Genomic DNA, 7,764 nt, shown 5'->3' with positions numbered 1-7,764 from the left:
CAGCCACTGGATATGGAAAATAAAGACACTCTGTTATATGGACTAAAACATTTAAAATTTTCCAACAAAAAAAACCTTTTGAGTAATTTAAGCTATGAAGCGACTCCATTGCCTCTTCTCCACTCTTCTAATATTCTTTTACTGTGATCCGATTACAGCTGAAGGGATTCAGAATGGCGTTTGAAGAGGAGAATCATCTGTTTATGTCTTTGTTGAATAAAAAGGAAAATACTGTTTCACAGCTCTTGCAATAGAGCTGGTTTCTAAGTAAAAGTGAGGCTATAAAGTAGTCACGAATAGCTTTTCCCTGTGTGATGCCTGTGTTTGCTCAGTGGGAGTAACCTATATCCACTTTCCTCTGTCGGCAGTGACACACCATAGGATCATTTATAATTCAGCACAGAGACCAAGAAGAGCCAGAGGAGGCACACAGATGGCTTTCCTACAGACAGCACCGGAGTGGAGCAACAATTAACAGCCTCTTAAACCTTTCTCCACCCATGTATGCCTGTGCATAGACATGTGGGCACACGTACAGGTGATATTTCCCAGCTTTTATATCAGAGCCAATGCGCAAGGTGAGAAGGTTAATATCAGTGGACCTTTCTGTCTCTCAGCCACTGACTACTGTGTGACGCAAACACATCAACACACACATTGTTGTTACATGTTGGAAATATTTTGCTCACATTTGCAGAAGGCTGTGGCTCTTCACTGATAAGAAGATTAACCTTCTTGAATGATAAACCTGAGACTTTTTTTCTTCTCCTTCTTCTACAAGCCTTTCACATCTTTGTGTCTAATGCTGCCCCTCCATCAAAAGCTTTTTAATTGCACCGAGTTTAGAAATGTGCCAGGATTTAATGAAGCTTCATCAAGCTAATTGGATGCAAAATATTCACACACCTTTGATATAGCTGCTGACTGCAGAAAAGTGCACACACGTACACACAGATACACAAGCATACAACATATACCAGGCAAATACAACTGGCACGTAAACATACTTCCACAATGAATCTGTCTTTCCCAGAGGGGCTAAGGAGATCATTTATTATAGTGACACTGTGGTTGTGGAGGGAATAACGTCCTGATAGAAGTCGCTACTCTCTCTGAGTCCATAATTGGGGGAAAATATGTGTTTGAAACAGCAGCCGTAACTTCAGCTCTCCTTGTTGGACGTCATGTTTAACTGCCTGTCAAAGAAGTATCGATTGGCTTGCTATCATTCACAGAGCTATTTTTCATGTAAAAAGGTGGTTACTGGTATTAAACTGCAGAGGAGAATGCATATTTTTTGGTGAGTTACAGGCCAAAAGGTTTAGATACTTATTTATAAAAAGCACACACACATATCTGGGATGCAGAGATTTATTTGGACAAAAACCAACAGACAGTGCTTCTTTTACCGGGGTTGTGTCCCCTGATGCAAACACTTTTCTAAATAAGAAAATGCTGGTGTTATACAACAAGTCAAGTAAAGAATATGCTTGAGATCACGGCATGCAGAAGCTGTTGGCAAGAATGTAGCCAGGGGCAAAAAAACTGGCTGCTCACTGAAAATATAAATATAAAATCTGTGTTGCTGCACCAAAAATTACACAGAAGAAAAACCAATACTTTTAGTTTATTTGCTTTATAGCCAAAAGACTCCAAAACACATTAAGTTTCTACCGTTAATATCCATTTGAGAGGAATTTTTATATTAAAGAAGGTGAGGATGAAGTTTGTTTGAACTTTGTTTTCCTCCTGTTCATACTATTAAAAGATTCCCTTCAAAATATGCTTTCAATGGATGTGATGGAGGTCAAAATCCACAGTGTGTCCCAGCTTATATGAGGCTTCAGCGCTCTGAGTCACATCAGATGGATATCTGCCAGATTTAGCATCAAATTCCTTCTTTGTGTTTCCTCAGACAAAGAGTTAACCTGTTGAGCTGTGGTGGAAGTATAGTAACAAAAATAGGAACTTTGGCACTAAAAAGACTGTAATGTTATAATCTACTTGATTTGGGTCATTTGGATATCTAAAGCTTCATATTAGCTTGAGATGAACTTTTAAATACATTTTTTCAAAGATGAAGGCTTGCAGATTTGAGCTCCTATCCCTTACATTTTAAGTGCATTATGAAGGAATCTTCTAATAGTCAGTATGAATACTACAACTACAACCACTACTTCTACTACTACTAATGATAATAATTACAATAATAATTATGATGCATTTTATGTATAGAAAAACAAACAACTGTATCAAACATCAAGAATTAGCAGAGACCTAGAATATTAAGTTAGTGCAAAAGTACAATAAATAAACATCAGGGTAGAACTTGACATGAATGTGATTTCATAGCCAGTATGAGACAGTATAAGCCATGTATGTATATGACAGTATATGACATGTCGGAATATGTGTGTTTGCAGGCGGGATTTAAAGGTGGAGACAGAGTCCACCTAAAGAGTTAGAATCGTGAAACTCTGGTGGGAGGGAGTGCCAAAGGTGGGGGGCACATCGACTGAAGACTCTTGACCCCGTGGTAGTTAAGTGGGCAGATGGTTCGATAAAAACACGTTTCAGAGTCCATTTTGGCACCTGACTGTTGCTTTACAGATTTGAAATATTGTGAACCCGACCTTCAATGACTTTAATCTTTAAACTTTAAGTTAACCTTCAAGTACCTGCTTCATATTATTGGCTGGGTTTGTGTGGGTTTACAGTATGTATAGTATATTTGAGTTTAATACAAATATAATTCCTTATTGCTGAATTGTAGTTAAATGATATGGTTTATTAATGTTTGCCCTTATATTATGAGTTTATGTAAGAATGACCAGTATGTGCACTATCTGAAATGGTTTTACAATCTAGAAAACACATAAACATAAAATCAGTGAAAAGACAATAAAATAACAAATACTGTCAAATTAATATTACCTGCTGTCATGTTATGTGCTTTAGTGTAAAAGCTGCCTCAGGCTGCAATCCTCCCACCACCCCCACCATCTCAGAACCACTTTCCCTTTTTCTCACCATTATCCTTTGACTGTATGGGAACCTTAGCTCGAGCATCAACACTGACACCCGCCTCAGATCTGAGATAACAGGTTATATGGTCAAGTGCTCAACTAAGCTGATATACTTTGACATACAGATGGGTGGCAAATCACAGGAAAACCTATCTAAATGAGTGTGAATACTCTGTGACATGACACATTATTAAAACAGAGTGTGGCCCCAGTCTTCTTTTATTTTACATGAAGATGCTAAGAGGAAGGCATATATGGGACTTGTAAAAGGAGGTACATTGTTGGGGCACACATGAGCTTCAGTCACAAAGACTGTTCAACTGGCTGCTAGTGTTTCAGTTAATAACGGTGACTTAGTGCAGGCCAATCTCTGCAAAATTACCTTGATGTAATATTTGTTTTTCCAAATGTAATTGCTACCTGATGTTCTCAGACAGTATTTTAGCTAGTGAAGGGAGTGTTAGACTGCTTGTCACTGGGGAGGAGGTCAGGGTGGATTGTGGGCGTACAAGGCGCAGTAGTGTATCCAGAAATCATATTGCTGGTGGGCACAGATCACAGCAAAACAGTTGGGCCTGCATCCAAGACGGTGAGGTACAGTATGTCTAGCAGAAACAAGAAACTGGTACTATACTTGTTAGTTTAATTAAGTATAACCTGTATGGCAAGAGCAGATGTTGTAGGATAAAAAATATGTGTGTTATCATACATTGCATACAGTCAATATCAACATGTTGTAAATTGACATATATAATTTACATAAAATTGACTAATTATGTAAAAAACAAAACCCAAAAAACAAAACATAAACTAGTCAGCATTATTTTTTCTTTAAAATGTATTTACAAGTTGTATTTTCCAAGTAAGTGTACAGTATATGAATGTAATTTATATGCATTTAGGTCTGGTGGGAAGCCATAAATAGTAGTAAATGGTTTGACAATCGTGGTGGAAACTGCACATCTTGACCTGGATACCCAGATGTTCTAAATGAGGGGATATATCGTTTAAAAACTTGAGTAATGAAGCTGCTTTGGCAGCTCTGGGTGACCCAGTGCCTTACTAACAAGTTTCATGTACTGTAGGTTTTTCTTTTAATTAGTCCTCCAGCTATACTGTATATTAAGTACTGATTACAAAGTACATGCCATGTAATGTGAACATGCTTGAAAAGTGTGGGTGGAATATTTTACTGTTATTTATATAATTTGACTTTATTGATGGTTGACTGACATTTTGACAGGATTTAGATTTTAGGATTGTTTTTGAACCCAGTAGGGGAGAACAGGGTTGGTTGTCACATTCATCAGATCCCTAGAGGGTGCTGTTAAAAAGTGTTGGTACTGAAAGTTTCAGAATTTAGGTAAGATGTTACTTCAGAGACCATTTCTGGAGTAAACCACTTTACATTGAGGTGAGAGGACCTTTAGTGTTTTTCATGTGAAAATGTAAATATCCAACTCGTCAGTGTTCCTCTTCTAAGCTTTTACACAATGAGTTTCTAATAAAATAATCATTAGCATTAAAAAGTGTGAAGAGAGAGCGATAGCTAGGTAGGTAGCTAGGTTTTCTTAGCTACGCCAAAACATGTGGTTGTTAGGTTTGCTGGTAGCAAAAAATCCCAGTTGGAGATGCTTGTCACATTCTCTCTAAGGTTGGTTGTCACATGTACCGTTCAAAAGTTTGGGGTCACCCAAACAATTTTGTGTTTTCCATGAAAAGTCACACTTATTCACCACCATACGTTGTGAAATGAATAGAAAATAGAGTCAAGACATTGACAAGGTTAGAAATAATGATTTGTATTTGAAATAAGATTTTTTTTACATCAAACGTTGCTTTCGTCAAAGAATCCTCCATTTTCAGCAATTACAGCATTGCAGACCTTTGGCATTCTAGCTGTTAATTTGTTGAAGTAATCTGGAGAAATTGCACCCCACGCTTCCAGAAGCAGCTCCCACAAGTTGGATTGGTTGGATGGGCACTTCTTGCGTACCATACGGTCAAGCTGCTCCCACAACAGCTCAATGGGGTTCAGATCTGGTGACTGCGCTGGCCACTCCATTACCGATAGAATACCAGCTGCCTGCTTCTGCTCGAAATAGTTCTTGCACAATTTGGAGGTGTGTTTAGGGTCATTGTCCTGTTGTAGGATGAAATTGGCTCCAATCAAGCGCTGTCCACTGGGTATGGCATGGCGTTGCAAAATGGAGTGATAGCCTTCCTTATTCAGAATCCCTTTTACCCTGTACAAATCTCCCACCTTACCAGCACCAAAGCAACCCCAGACCATCACATTACCTCCACCATGCTTAACAGATGGCGTCAGGCATTCTTCCAGCATCTTTTCATTTGTTCTGCGTCTCACAAACGTTCTTCTTTGTGATCCAAACACCTCAAACTTGGATTCATCCATCCACAACACTTTTTTCCAGTCTTCCTCTGTCCAATGTTTGTGTTCTTTTGCCCATCTTAATCTTTTTCTTTTATTGGCCAGTCTCAGATATGGCTTTTTCTTTGCCACTCTGCCCTGAAGCCCAGAATCCCGCAGCCACCTCTTCACTGTAGATGTTGACACTGGTGTTTTGCGGGTACTATTTAATGAAGATGCCAGTTGGGGACCTGTGAGGCGTCTGTTTCTCAAACTGGAGACTCTAATGTACTTATCTTCTTGCTCAGTTGTGCAACTTGGCCTCCCACTTCTTTTTCTACTCTAGTTAGAGCCTGTTTGTGCTGTCCTCTGAAGGGAGTAGTACACACCGTTGTAGGAAATCTTCAATTTCTTAGCAATTTCTCGCATAGAATAGCCTTCATTTCTAAGAACAAGAATAGACTGTCGAGTTTCAGATGAAAGTTCTCTTTTTCTGGCCATTTTGAGCGTTTAATTGACCCCACAAATGTGATGCTCCAGAAACTCAATCTGCTCAAAGGAAGGTCAGTTTTGTAGCTTCTGTAACGAGCTAAACTGTTTTTAGATGTGTGAACATGATTGCACAAGGGTTTTCTAATCATCAATTAGCCTTCTGAGCCAATGAGCAAACACATTGTACCATTAGAACACTGGAGTGATAGTTGCTGGAAATGGGCCTCTATACACCTATGTAGACCAGACATTTGCAGCTAGAATAGTCATTTACCACATTAGCAATGTATAGAGTGTATTTCTTTAAAGTTAAGACTAGTTTAAAGTTATCTTCATTGAAAAGTACAGTGCTTTTCCTTCAAAAATAAGAACATTTCAATGTGACCCCAAACTTTTGAACGGTAGTGTATATGGTGTGATATATCTAGTTCTTTCTTTCTTTTTAGACAGCAAAATGAGCATGAAATTTATCAGGAAGACAAACAAGAGCCAGCATCCTCCAGATGTAAAACTCAGGACAGTCAGAGAGATGAACATGCACAATATTGTTACATAAAGACAAAAAATGCACTTATAGAAATGATGTTTCCTGTTTATGTTCTCTTGGTGCAGGAGATGTGTTAAGTTGTTGTATTTCAATATTAATATTATTTTATTAAATATTTTTTTAAGATTGCATTTTTTATTTTTTCCCCATTTCAATAACACAGAGACAACCAACCCCATAGTGTGTGACTACAGGGCTCTAGACTAACTTTTGTCACGGGTTGCACTGGTGCACCACCACAAAAGTTAGGTGCACCCTTTTTCAGAGTTTCAATCCGAAATGTATTAGAACCAGTCACAAATGCACTATTGCCGGCCATGGTCTTCCCACACTCTTTACAGTAAATGCAGTGTATCTTATTATCGGTTTTACTGTAGTATCTTAGCCAGGGAAACTGGTCAAGCCACTCTCTTCGAAAAGTATACAATTTCCTCCTTTTAATTTCGGCGGGCTGTGGCTCGGAGTCGATCGTATGTGGCTCATTATCCGTCTCCTGACTAGGGCTCGACATAACCTGGGAGGTTGATGGCGCCGTGTCAGAGCATTCATTATGATTTTCGGACGGATCAGGCCTTAACTTAACATTCTTCACGAAAAAGTTGTCATTCTTTTCATCTTGGCATCCACTCTACATCCACTCTCTCTGTCTGACTGACATATTTGATGGCCCATATCTTTTGAACAGAATCAGTGGAAGGAGAGTAAGACCACTCTATTTCTACCTGAAACTTTAGGCTTCAATTACAAATTAAAAAGAAATCTATTCAGTGTACGGTTTATGTGGAATTCAAAGGAAAGTAAAAAGTGTGACTACCAACCCTGTTCTCCCCTATTGGATTTCTAAAGCTGTCCATCTGATGAAAAGGAATTTGTGTGAGCTTCTTGGATAGCATGACACCATCTAATCTGACCAGAACTTCTGTGACTGCTTTACTAAAACTATCTCTAGTCTGATACCTGACAAGGTATGATCAAATGAGAATAAGGTTTCTGAATCCCAGCAGCCTTCTGGAGCTCAGGCTGCAGAGAAAACCCCTAGAAATCAGGTGAGACAATGTTTTAATTACTGCTAGTCACTACCTGGAAAGTGTAGTATTGACCATCCTGAGACCCTTCCACTGTAGCAGAGCTAAAGTTTCTGGCTTGCTGTTAATTACTAAGTGATTACAAAGACCAGTGACTCTCTCCTCTTCCCTCCAGCCATCGCCTCTTCTCTTTTCTGAGCCATCCTTAATTTCTCTCTGCCTTTTCTGGTATTCACATCACTCGTCCCCCAACTCCCCCGCCCCCCACGTCTCATTTCTCCCCACACTCAACTCGGGTGCGTC

This window comes from Scomber japonicus, chromosome 15, assembly GCF_027409825.1.
Source record: "Scomber japonicus isolate fScoJap1 chromosome 15, fScoJap1.pri, whole genome shotgun sequence".
NCBI classification, from domain to species: Eukaryota; Metazoa; Chordata; class Actinopteri; order Scombriformes; family Scombridae; genus Scomber; species Scomber japonicus.
The sequence above is the reverse complement of the archived record's forward strand: the minus strand, read 5'-3'. Positions refer to the sequence as shown.